Source organism: Nomascus leucogenys, chromosome 23, assembly GCF_006542625.1.
Source record: "Nomascus leucogenys isolate Asia chromosome 23, Asia_NLE_v1, whole genome shotgun sequence".
NCBI lineage: Eukaryota > Metazoa > Chordata > Mammalia > Primates > Hylobatidae > Nomascus > Nomascus leucogenys.
In genome coordinates this window covers 33,367,725-33,379,936 of record NC_044403.1, presented here as the reverse complement: position 1 = coordinate 33,379,936, position 12,212 = coordinate 33,367,725, and the positions used below count along the sequence as shown (strand labels likewise).

The 12,212-nt window shown below is 50.1% G+C and overlaps 1 long non-coding RNA gene across 1 annotated transcript; it reads right to left on the bottom strand.

Annotated features, from left to right (window-relative positions):
* Window positions 1-378: 378 nt before the first annotated feature.
* On the bottom strand, window positions 379-10,703 carry LOC115832894. The gene is made up of 3 exons (XR_004028287.1): window positions 10,659-10,703; window positions 8,723-8,852; window positions 379-788 (listed from the first exon to the last, which is right to left on the bottom strand). It is a non-coding gene; the product is annotated as an uncharacterized LOC115832894 (long non-coding RNA).
* Between the last annotated feature and the right edge of the window lie 1,509 nt (window positions 10,704-12,212).

Here is a 12,212-nt window from a genome sequence, read left to right as displayed (position 1 = left end):
TTTTCCTCTAAGAGAGCTTACCTTGTCTCATTTCTTCAACTGCTACTTACATGTAAATTATCCCACTTAAAAAAATTCCATCTCAGACCTTTCTTCTGTGTTCAAACCTTTAGAAATACATACTCAGCATATTTACCCATTGGCTGGGCGTGGTGGCTCACGCCTATAATCCCAGCACTTTGGGAGGCCGAGGTGAGCGGATCAACTGAGGTCAGGAGTTTGAGACTAGCCTGGCCAACGTGGTGAAACTCCATCTCTACTAAAACTACAAAAAATTAGCCAGGAGTGGTGGTGCACGCTTGTAATCCCAGCTACTCGGGAGGCTGAGGCAGGAGAATTGCTTGAACCCGGGAGGTGGAGGTTGCAGTGAGCCGAGATCATACCACTGCACTCCAGCCTGGGCGACAGAGTGAGACTCCATCAACAACAACAACAACAACAAAAATTTAACTGGGCCTAACACCCACAGCAAGCAGTGCCAGAGAGGGCATTCGGACTGGGGGCCAGGGCAGGCCCTTGTTCTCACTCCTCACATTCATGACAAATATACCTGTGTCTTGGGAAATTCTGTGGAGGAAAATTCAGACCCTTCCTTCCACTGTACCCTCTCAGGAGGAGTGGTGGGAAGAGAGCGACTTCATCAGGAATCGTTACCCTGGGGGACGGATGGCAATCCATCTGTATCTTCCTCCGGCTGCATGAGGTACATTCAGTACTTGCATCACCAGTTTCCACGTACAAAAACACCAAAATTCAGGCAGCCTGGCCAACATAGTGAGAACCCATTTCTAAAAATAAAAAATAATAATAATAAAGCCGATTAGGGACCATGATTTTGCATCTGCAGCCACAAGCGCCTACTAACTGTCGTGAGAAACTGACCCTCCCAGTCATATGTAGAGGCCTCCTGCCATGGCAAAGAGCAGACCCCAGTGCATTCCCTCTGATCCCAGGAAGATTGGAAGGACAAAGAAGCTGGAGGGGCGTGAGCTACCTTGTTGCGGGAAGTCAGGGACCCCAAATGGAGGGACCGGCTGAAGCCATGGCAGAAGAACGTGGATTGTGAAGATTTTATGGACATTTATTAGTTCCCCAAATTAGTACTTTTATAATTTCTTACGCCTGTCTTTACTGCAATCTCTGAACATAAATTGTGAAGATTTCATGGACACTTATCACTTCCCCAGTCAATACCCTTGTGATTTCCTATGCCTGTCTTTACTTTAATCTCTTAATCCTGTCAGCCAAGAAGGATGTGTGTTGCCTCAGGACCCTGTAATAATTGCATTAACTGCACAAATTGTACAGCATGTGTGTTTGAGCAATATGAAATGTGGGCACCTTGAAAAAAGAACAGGATAACAGCAATTGCTCAGGGAACAAGAGAGATAACCTTAAACTCTGACCACTGGTGAGCCGGGCAGAACAGAGCCATATTTCTCTTCTTTCAAAAGCAAATGGGAGAAATATCACTGAATTCTTTTTCTCAGCATGGAACAACCCTGGGAAAGAGAATACGCACCTGGAGATATAGGCTTATAAACAGCCCCCCCAGGTGTGCCCATCTCTTATGGTCAAAACTGCAGAGATGAAATAGACCCCAGTCTCCCATAGCGCTCCCAGGCTTATTAGGAAGAGGAAATTCCCACCTAATAAATTTTGGTCAGACCGGTTGCTCTCAAAACCCCGTCTCCTGATAAGATGTTATCAATGACAGTGGTGCTCAAAACTTCATCAGCAATTTTAATTTCGCCTCCGTCCTGTGGTCCTGTGATCTCGCCCTGCCTCCACTTGCCTTGTGATATTCTATTACCTTGTTAAGTACTTGATGTCTGTCAACCACACCTATTCACACACTCCCTCCCCTTTGAAAATCTCTAATAAAGGCGCTGGTTTTTGCGCCTTGTGGGGCATCACAGAACCTACTGACGTGTGATGTCTCCCCCAGACGCCCAGCTTTAAAATTTCTCTCTTTTTTAGTCTGTCCCTTTATTTCTCAAGCCGGCCGATGCTTAGGGAAAATAGAAAAGAACCTACGTAAATATCGGGGCAGATTCCCCGATACTACCTGTTACAGGTTCCTTCTCCACACGCAGGTACTTCACTCTTACTGCTCTGCAGAGAATGAGTCGGAGGAGCAGAAGCCAGATGCTCCCCTAAAACAGCTTTCTATGTTTCCCTGGTCCTGAGAGTGTTGTAGGAAAACAATTCTGGCAGCAGCACGGAGAGCAGGCTGGGGCTCTCTGAGACTCTCCCCTGGCTGGATGTGGGGAAGGAGGCCACCAAGGCTGTGGCCATGCCAGCGCAGTCCCTTACGCCTAGAGGAGGGTGAGCTGTGGGATGGCAAACCTCTCCAACTCAGGCTTCTCTAAGCCCTCCTCCCAACTAGGCCTCAACCTTGGTCTTTAAGGACTGCAGACTCTCAACATAAATGGTTTTGTCCACACATCGGATGCAGGCGAACCCCACCATCAGGGCTCGGCCTGGGAGGGTTCTTGGCTTTGCACAGGAAGGAATTCAAGAGTGAGCTGACAGAGTAAAGTGAAAGCAAAGCACATTTATCAGAGCAACAGAGTATAGGAAAATGCCTGCTCTGTAGACAGAGCAGGGCTACCCCACAGGCAGGGCAGCACTGGCGGACGGCTGGCTAGCAGTCTTCATAGCTACTCCTGCGTTATATGTGATATGTTTTGGATCTGTGTCCCCACCCAAATCTCATGCTGAAATTGAATCCCCAATGCTGGCCGTGGGCCTGGTGGGAGGGGACTGGATGACAGTGGTGGATTTCCCCCTTAATGCTGTTCTCCTGAGAGTGATTGAGGTCTTGCGAGCTGGTCATTTAAAGGTGTGTGGCACCTCTACCCCCTCTCTTCTCTCTTCCTCCTGCTTCCCCATGTAAAGTGCTGGCTCCCCCTTTGCCTTCTGCCAAGAAGCAGGTTCCGCCGTGCTTCCTGTACAGTCTGCAGAACCATGGCCAATTAAACCTCTTTCTTTATAAATTACCCAGTCTTGAATATTTCTTTATAGCAGTGTGAGAATGGACTAATGCAATAAGCTAAAGAAGGAGTGGGTTGGCCGGGTGCAGTGGCTCACACCTGTTATCCCAGCACTTTGGGAGGCCGAGGCAGGAAGATCACAGGGTCAGGATATCGAGACCATCCTGGCCAACATGGTGAAACCTGTCTCTACTAAAAATACAGAAATTAGCTGGGCATAGTGACACGTGCCTGTAATCCCAGCTACTCAGGAGGCTGAGGCAGGAGAATCACTTGAACCTGGGAGGTGCAGGTTGCAGTGAACCAAGATCGTGCCACTGCACTCCAGCTTGGGTGACAGAGTGAGACTCCGTTTCCAAAAAAAAAAAGAAAAGAAAAAAAGAAGGGGCGGGTTATTCACAAGCTTTCTAGAAAAGGAGTGGGCAGTTCCCTGAACGGAGGAACCCTCTCTTTTAAGCCGTATAAGGGAAACTTGTGGCACTGCGATGGCATCTGTAAACGGTCACGTGCTGGCGGGCATGTCTTATGCTAATGTATTAATTACAATTCGCATGTAATGAGCAGTGAGGGCAACTAGGGCTGTTCCTATCCCCATCTTGGTCCTGGCTGGGTGTGGCCAGCTTCTGCACTGCATCCTGCCTGGATCAGCCAGGTCGAGACTGCTGCTGGGAAAACAAGTCCCATGGGGAGCTCACTTCACATCCCACACTGAGACGCACACAAACCCTGGGGCGGCCTCCAGCCCTCAGGCTGGCCCGGAGTGACCACAGCCACTTTAGAATTTGTGCCACGGGCAGTTTAATGCTACCAAAAGAACTTTGTTCCAACCAAGCCCGGAGGACAGGGGAAGTGAAGAGGCCTGGTCAGTGGACAAGCCACAGGTCACAGCTGGACTCTCTTGGTCTGTCTGTCCCCCACAGTTCCCGCTGGACTCTCTTGGTCCGTCTGTCCCCTAGTCCCTGCTGTTTTGGATGTCTGCCCATTGCCACAGCCCAGAAACTGGGAAACTCAGCTGTGCCCTCAAAGGCTGGACGTCAGGTGAGCTGTCCATCCTTCCAGTGAGTGCCTTCTACTCTGCCTAGAGCTTCTCTACCCAGCAAATGCCTCTAGGGCTTAAAAGAGCCTCCTTGTCCATTCAGCAAGTATGTATTGGGCACCACCTGTGCGCCAGGCCATGTGCAGGAACTGGGGCTTCCCCCTGGTGGAGTGCACAGTCTGCTGGGCTGGAGAGATACGAATACTAAACAAGACACGGCAGAAAAAGGGCAGCCGAGTGCCCCAGGAGCACACGACATCAGCCAGCCTGATCTGTGGGGTCAGGGAGGCCATTCTGAGGCCATAGCCAGGTAGAGACTGGCTTAGGCCATGGAACTGCATGGCAGAGGCCCCACGTCACAGGACAGTGTGGCACGTCAGGAAAAGCCTGAGGCTAAGTGGGGGAGGAAGAGGCACAGGTGAGACTAGAGATGGGGCCAAACTTTGGGGGACGCTGTGAGCCTGCACTTCATTCCAGGATCACAGGACACCGCTAAGGGGTTCTCACAGGGGCTGTGTTGTTTTTTTTACATTCTCTGGCTGCTCTATGGGGGTGTTGAAGCCCCTGATGGGAAATGTTAGGGACCTGTGTTAGCATGGCTCCTGTGCGGGTAAGGAGGAGAAGGAACAGGAACCCCCAGTTTGGGTGGCAGACGGGACATAGTGAGAGCGAGAAAAGTCAACAGTGGAGCCAGAGGTGTGGGCTGGGCCCAGGTGGCCGTCATGGCCACCACACCAGAAAACAAGCAACAAGTGGGGAAATGTTTGCAAATAGATACAGGCCTCACCCAAATCAATGAAATAAGACAAATCAAAAATTTTCCGGAACGAGCGTGGTGGCCCATGCCTGTAATCCCAGCACTTTGGGAGTCCAAGGCAGGTGGATCACGAGGTCAGGAGTTCAAGCCCAGCCTGGCCAACATGGTGAAACCCCATCTCTACCAAAAATACAAAAAAATTAGCTGGACGTGGTGGTGGGCGCCTGTAATCCCAGCTACTCGGGAGGCTGAGGCAGGAGAATTGCTTGAACCGGGACCCGGGAGGCAGAGGTTGCAGTGAGCTGAGATCACACCACTGCACTCCAGCTACAGAGTGAGATTCCGTCTAAAAAAAAAAAATTCCAATAGAAAAAATGGACAAAAGCAGGGACAAGAGTTGAAAGCCACATGGCCAGGAAACACCTGACAGTAACAAATGTGCAGATGTGGGGAACTGGTGCGAGTCTTCAGAGCCGGCGGAAATGGTAAGTGGAGGAACTATTTTAGCAGAAAAATACGTATCTTCCCTGCGAACCGGAATCCCACGTGTACACATCCAGAGAGTTCCCTGTGTGGGTTCACGAGGAGACGCACTCAAGGGATGTCCTAGCAATGACAACCTGGAATGGCCTGAATGAGAGCAGGGGAGGGACCACCCAGGACAAAGCTGCAGGGACAAGGACCACTCATCCTCTATTGCAACTCGCAGGCTCAGGAAGAAGGGTCTCCCCCGTCTACTGGAGTTCTTGACACTGGAATTTGGGGCTTGTCACAGGCCTATTCAGAAAGGGGTCTGGTCCTGAGAAATAATAGGGTATTGGAGGCTTGTGGACATAACGTTGTCTGTAGTTCCAAAGCCGGAAGAGGCAGCCCACAAGCAGACAGGGCGGCGTTTCTCCTGTGTAGGTGGAGACTGGGCATAGTGGCTCACATCTGTAGTTCCAGCACTTTGGGAGGCCAAGGCAGGAGGATCGCTTGAGCTGAGCCCAGGAGTTTCAGACCAGACTGGGCAACACACTTTACTGGACATTTTGAGGACATTGGGAAAATTTGAACATGGACTGGCTATTAAATGAGAACAGAATTACTGTTAATTTTCTTAGGTGTGGTTATGTGCAGTGACGGTCTCATTCTTGAGAAGAGGGCTGCGACATTTGGGGAGATGTGTTACCAACTGCAAATTACTTCCAAATGGTTCAGCCAGAAATACAACATGTAGAGAGCATTTCGGAGAACAGGACAACAGCGCAGCAGCTGCTGAATTCAGGTGGAAATGGAAGGCGTGTTTTGTTTTTTTGTTTTTTTGAGATGGAGTCTCGCTCTGTCACCCAGGCTGGAGTGCACTGGTACGATCTTGGCTCACTGCAACCTCCGCCTCCCAGGTTTAAGCGATTCTCCTGCCTCAGCCTCCCAAGTAGCTGGGATTACAGGCGCCTGCCACCACGCCCAGCTAAGTTTTGTATCTTTCATAGAGACGGGGTTTCACCATCTTGCCCAGGCTGGTCTTGATCTCCTGACCTCATGATCCACCCTCCTTAGCCTCCGAAAGCGCTGGGATTACAGGTGTGAGCCACCGCGCCTGGTCGGAGGTAGTTTTTAATATTCTCTATGTTGGAAGTTTTTTGTAATAGAAAGTTGGAAGCGAAACAAGATAGGAAGCAAGGTGAACGCTGCAGAGGTCGACTGCGTCAGACGGACCAGAAGGCTGACTGCAGGCGGGCAAGGGCTATGCGGTGACGGTAGTGGTTTGATACCTGACATTCCAGTAGAATGCACAACAGCCTTTACTGAAAGGGCAGCAAGTCCCAAGGCTTCCTCTAGAAGGAACACATTCCTGTTCCACTGGCCCTTCACCCGTGAGCTGGGGTGGGAGCTTCTGGGTATAGTGGGTTGCTCCAAGGCCTCTTCCCAAGTTCCAGGTTTACACAGGAGGCCTCATGGCCACCTGTCCCATCACCAGGGCCTAAAACCTGGTTGCTCTTCCTGTGGTTTGGGGAATTGTGGGCCTGAGTGATGTGGTTCTTCTGTCGAAGCTGGGGGACTGAACCACCCTGACTTGGGTGGTGCAGTCAGGGAACACCAGATTTGTTTCTTCTGGCTGGGGCTTGGAGAAGCAAAAGGTGAGTACAGAAGATTAGCAATAAAACCATACTGTGGCCGGGTGCAGTGGCTCATGCCTGTAATCCCAGCACTTTGGGAAGCTGAGGCAGGTGAATCACGAAGTCGGGAGATCGAGACCATCCTGGCTAACATGGTGAAACCCCATCTCTACTAAAATACAAATAATTAACTAGGCATGGTGGCGTGCGCCCGTAATCCCAGCTACTTGAGGAGGCTGAGGCAGGGGAATCGCTTGAACCCGGGAGGCGGGGGTTGCAGTGAGCCAAGATCGTACCACTGCACTCCAGCCTAGCAATAGAGCAAGACTCCGTCTCAAAAAAAAAAAAAAAACAAAAAACAAAAAAACGAAAAAACCATAACTGTATTTATTTGCCTCCAGTAATTTTTATCACTCTGCTTGATCCCAGTTACATTTCTGAGGGTAGTGAATTCCATGTATTTTTTTCCATAAAAGTATTTTTATCTTGTCTTAAATTGATCTCTAGCAGTGCCTTTTTTCCCACACCCACGTATTATTTCAGGGGTCAGTGACATTTGACGATGTGGCTGCATATTTCACAAGGAGGGAACAGATGCATCTAGCTCTTCACCAAAAGGCGGCTGGAGAACTGTGGGAACTTGACCTGGCTGGGTAGGCTCTGCCCTCTCCCCTGCCCCCCTCCAGGCTCTCTGAGTACTTCACTTGTTGAGAGTGATGGCAATTCCACATCCTTTCTAGACCTAGAAACTAGACCCTTTCTCCAGGTGAGAGACCGGAGCTCCACAGGGAGGAAAGAGGCTGGGCCTGAGGTAGCCCCTCTCTCCAAGTTCCCTATAGATGTTGCCCCATGGAATTCCACTCATGCCTGGCAGGACTTTCTGTCTCCCCAGCATGATTTGGTATAGTCCTGATGAACCTGAATTTCTTTTTTTTTTTTTTTGAGACGGAGTCTCGCTCTGTCACCCAGGCTGGAGTGCAGTGGCACAATCTCGGCTCACTGCAAGCTCCGTCTCCCGGGTTCACGCCATTCTCCTGCCTCAGCCTCTCTGAGTAGCTGGGACTACAGGCGCCTGCCACCATGCCCAGCTAATTTTTTTGTATTTTTAGTAGAGACGGGGTTTCACCGTGGTCTCGATCTCCTGACCTCGTGATCCGCCCGCCTCGGCCTCCCAAAGTGCTGGGATTACAAGCGTGAGCCATCACGCCCGGCCGAACCTGAATTTTTTTTTTTTCTTTATTTTTTTGAGACAGGATTTCACCCTGTCGTCCAGGCTGGAGTACAGTGGCACAATCATGGCTCACTGCAGCCTCAACCTCCCAGGCTCAAGTGACGCTCCCACCTCTGCTTCCCATGTAGCTGGTACTACAGGCACGAGCCACCACGCCTGGCTAATCTTTGGGTTCTTTGTAGAGACAGGGTCTCACTCTGTTGCCCAGGCTGGTCTCGAATCCTGCGCTGAAGTGATCCTCCTGCCTCAGCCTCCCAAAGTGCTGGGATTACAGGCATGAGCCACTGCACCCAGCCAGAGTCTGAACCTTACAGGCATGAGCCACTGCACCCAGCCAGAGTCTGAACCTTACGGGCATGAGCATTGCACCCAGCCAGAGTCTGAACCTTACAGGCATGAGCCACTACACCCAGCCAGAGTCTGAACCTTACAGGCATGAGCCACTGCACTCAGCCAGAGTCTGAACCTTTTAATCACCTTGCACTCTTTTCTCCCTTTCCCCTTCTTTCTACCTCAGCCGTGACTCACCCCCATCCCTCCCCACCCTGGACATAGTTTTATCTTTAGAGCCCCTACCTATTCCACCACCCTGGGCCTTCCTACCTGGTCTTGCTGAATCTCTCTGCCTGCTCTCTGCAGACCACAGGCTTTGGTTCTCAGCAGAAATGGACGTGTTGTGTTTCCTTCTCCGCCAGCAGAATTTCCAGGCCTCAAACCTGACCTGATCTTCTAGCTGGAGAGAGAAGAAGAGCCATGGCTGCCAGATGTTCCAGAGACTGAAAATACAGACACAGAGATGCTCCTTCCCAGGTGAGAAGAGAGAAGCCAGCTCTGGAGAAGGCATTAGTGGGATACATTAGGAGGAGACATAACTTGAAAAAACAGAGCCAGGCAGCTGCGCACGGTGGCTCGCGCCTGTAATCCCAGCACTTTGGGAGGCCGAGGTGGGCGGATCACAAAGTCAGGAGATCAAGACCATCCTGGCTAACACGGTGAAACCCCATCTCTACTAAAAATACAAAAAACTGGCCGGGCGCAGTGGCTCACACTTGTAATCCCAGCACTTTGGGAGGCTGAGGCGGGCGGATCACGAGGTCAGGAGATCGAGACCACGGTGAAACCCCGTCTCTACTAAAAATACAAAAAATTAGCCGGGCGTGGTGGCGGGCGCCTGTAGTCCCAGCTACTTGGAGAGGCTGAGGCAGGAGAATGGCATGAACCCGGGAGGCGGAGCTTGTAGTGAGCCGAGATTGCGCCACTGCACTCCAGCCTGGGCGACACAGCGAGACTCCGTCTCAAAAAAACAAAACAAAAAAACAGAGCCAGGCTGGGCACGGTGGCTCACACCTATAATCCCAGCACTTTGGGAGGCCAAGGCGGGTGCATCACTTGAGGTCAGGAGTTTGAGACCAGCCTGGCCAACATGGCAAAACCCTGCCTCTACTAAAAATACAAAAATTAGCCGGGTGTGGTGGCAGGTGTTCGAAGTCCCATTTACTCATGAAGCTGAGGCAGGAGAATTGTTTGAACCCGGTAGGCGGAGGTTGCAGTGAGCTGAGATCACACCACTGTACTACAGCCTGGGTGACAGGGAGAGACCCTGTCTCAAAAAAAAAAAAAAAAAAGGCCAGGTGCGGTGGCTCATGCCTTTAATCCTAGCACTTTGAGAGGCCAAGGTGGGCAGATCACTCGAGGTCAGGAGTTCAAGACCAGCCTGGCCAACATGTGAAACCCGTCTCTGCTAAAAGTACCAAAAAAACCCCCCCAAAAATTAGCTGGGCATGGTGGCGCAGGCCTGTAATCCCAGCTACCCAGGAGGCTGAGGTAGGAGAATCACTTGAACCCGGGAGGAGGAAGTTGCAGTGAGCCGAGATCACACCACTACAGTCCAGCCTGGGTGACAGAGCGAGACTCTGCATCCAAAAAAAAAGAAAGAAAGAAAGAAAGAAATTAAGGGAAACAATTCCATTCACAACAGCATTAAAATGAATAAAACATTCAGGAATAAATCTAATCAAGAGGCAAAAGCCTCATAAACTGAAAAACTACAAAAGACCACTGAAAGAAGTTAAAGAACACATAAATGGAAATACACTCGCTGTTCATGGATGGGAAGACTTCATTTTTTTTTTGTTTTTTTTTTTTGAGACGGAGTCTCACTCTGTTGCCCAGGCTGGAGTGCAGTGGCGCGATCTTGGCTCACTGCAAGCTCCACCTCCCGGGTTCACGCCATTCTCCTGCCTCAGCCTCCAGAGTAGCTGGGACTACAGGCGCCCGCCACCGCGCCCGGCTAATTTTTTGTATTTTTAGTAGAGACGGGGTTTCACCGTGGTCTCGATCTCCTGAGCTTGTGATCCGCCCGCCTCGGCCTCCCAAAGTGCTGGGATAACAGGCGTGAGCCACCGTGCCCGGCCAAGACTTCATATTGTTAAGGTGACAATACTACCCAAAGTGACCTACAGATTCAATACCTATCAAAATCTTAATGGTGTTTTTTGTACATATAGAAAAACCCTTAACTGGGCATGGTGCCATGAACCTGTAGTCCCAGCTACTCAGGAAGCTGAGATGGAAGGGTCGCTTGAGCCCATGAGGTCGAGGCTGCAGTGAGCTGAGTTTGTGCCATGGCACTCCAGCCTGGATGACAGAGTGAGATCCTGCTTCAAAGAAAAAAAGAAAAAAAGGACTATCCTGAACTTCATATGGAATGGCAAGTGACCCCAAATAGCCAAAACAATCTTGAAAAAGAACAAAGTTGGAGGACTCACACTTCCTGATTTCAAAACTTAATACAAAGCTACAATAAAAATCAATGTGATACTGGCATGATAGTAAATAAAATGTAATTCAATAGAGAGCCCAGAAATAAAGCCTTATCAGTTGACTTTCAGCAAGGATGCTTAGACCCTTTGTCGTTTGGGTCCCACCAAATTTTGTATGTTGAAGCCCCAACCCCTAATGTGGGAGAGAGTGGCTGTGAGAAGGTGATATAGGTTAAGTGAGACCATAGGGTGGGGCCCTAATGCAATAAGGCTGGTGCCTCTAAAAGAAGAAGAGATACCAGAGATCTGTCTCTCTCCACCATGTAAGAACACAGCAAGAAAACAGCCATCTGCAAGCCAGGAAGAGAACCCTTACTGGGAACTGAACAGGCCGGTACCTTACCTTCCTAGCCTCCGGAATTGTGAGAAATAAATTTCTGTTGCTTATGCCAAGCCACCTAGTCCGTAGTATTTTCTTACGGCAGCCCAAGCTAATATATCATTCAATTGGAAAAGGAAGGTCTATTCAATAGATACAGCCACGACAGCTCACACCTGTAATCCCAGCACTTTGGGAGGCCAAGGCAGGTGGATCACTTGAGGTCAGGAGTTCAAGAGCAGCCTGTCCAACGTGGTGAAGCCCTGTCTCTACTAAAAATACAAAAATTAGCTGGGCATGGTGGTGCATGCCTGTAATCCCAGCTACTAAGGAGGCTGTGGCAGAAGAATTGCTTGAGGCCGGGCTTGGTGGCTCACGCTTGTAATCCCAGCACTTTGGGAGGCCGAGGCGGGCGGATCACGAGGTCAGGAGATCGAGACCACGGTGAAACCCCGTCTCTACTAAAAAATACAAAAAATTAGCCAGGCGTGGTGGCGGGCGCCTGTAGTCCCAGCTACTCGGAGAGGCTGAGGCAGGAGAATGGCGTGAACCCGGGAGGCGGAGCTTGCAGTGAGCCGAGATCGCGCCACTGCACTCCAGCCTGGGCGACAGAGCGAGACTCTGTCTCAAAAAAAAAAAAAAAAAAAAAAAAAAAAAGAAGAATTGCTTGAACCCGGGAAGTGGAGGTTGCAAAAACACTACAAAAGATCACTGAAAGAAGTTAAAGAACACATAAATAAATGGATGGATCCACCCATCTCAGCCTCCCAAAGTGCTGGGATTACAGGCGTGAGCCACCACGCCTGGACAAAACAGTTAAATTACCATATGATTCAGCTATTTCACTCCTCGGTATATAGCTAGAAGTACTTGAAGTAGGGATTCAGAAACATATTTTTACACCAGTGTTCACACTAGCATTACTTACAATAGGCAAAATGTAGGAACACCC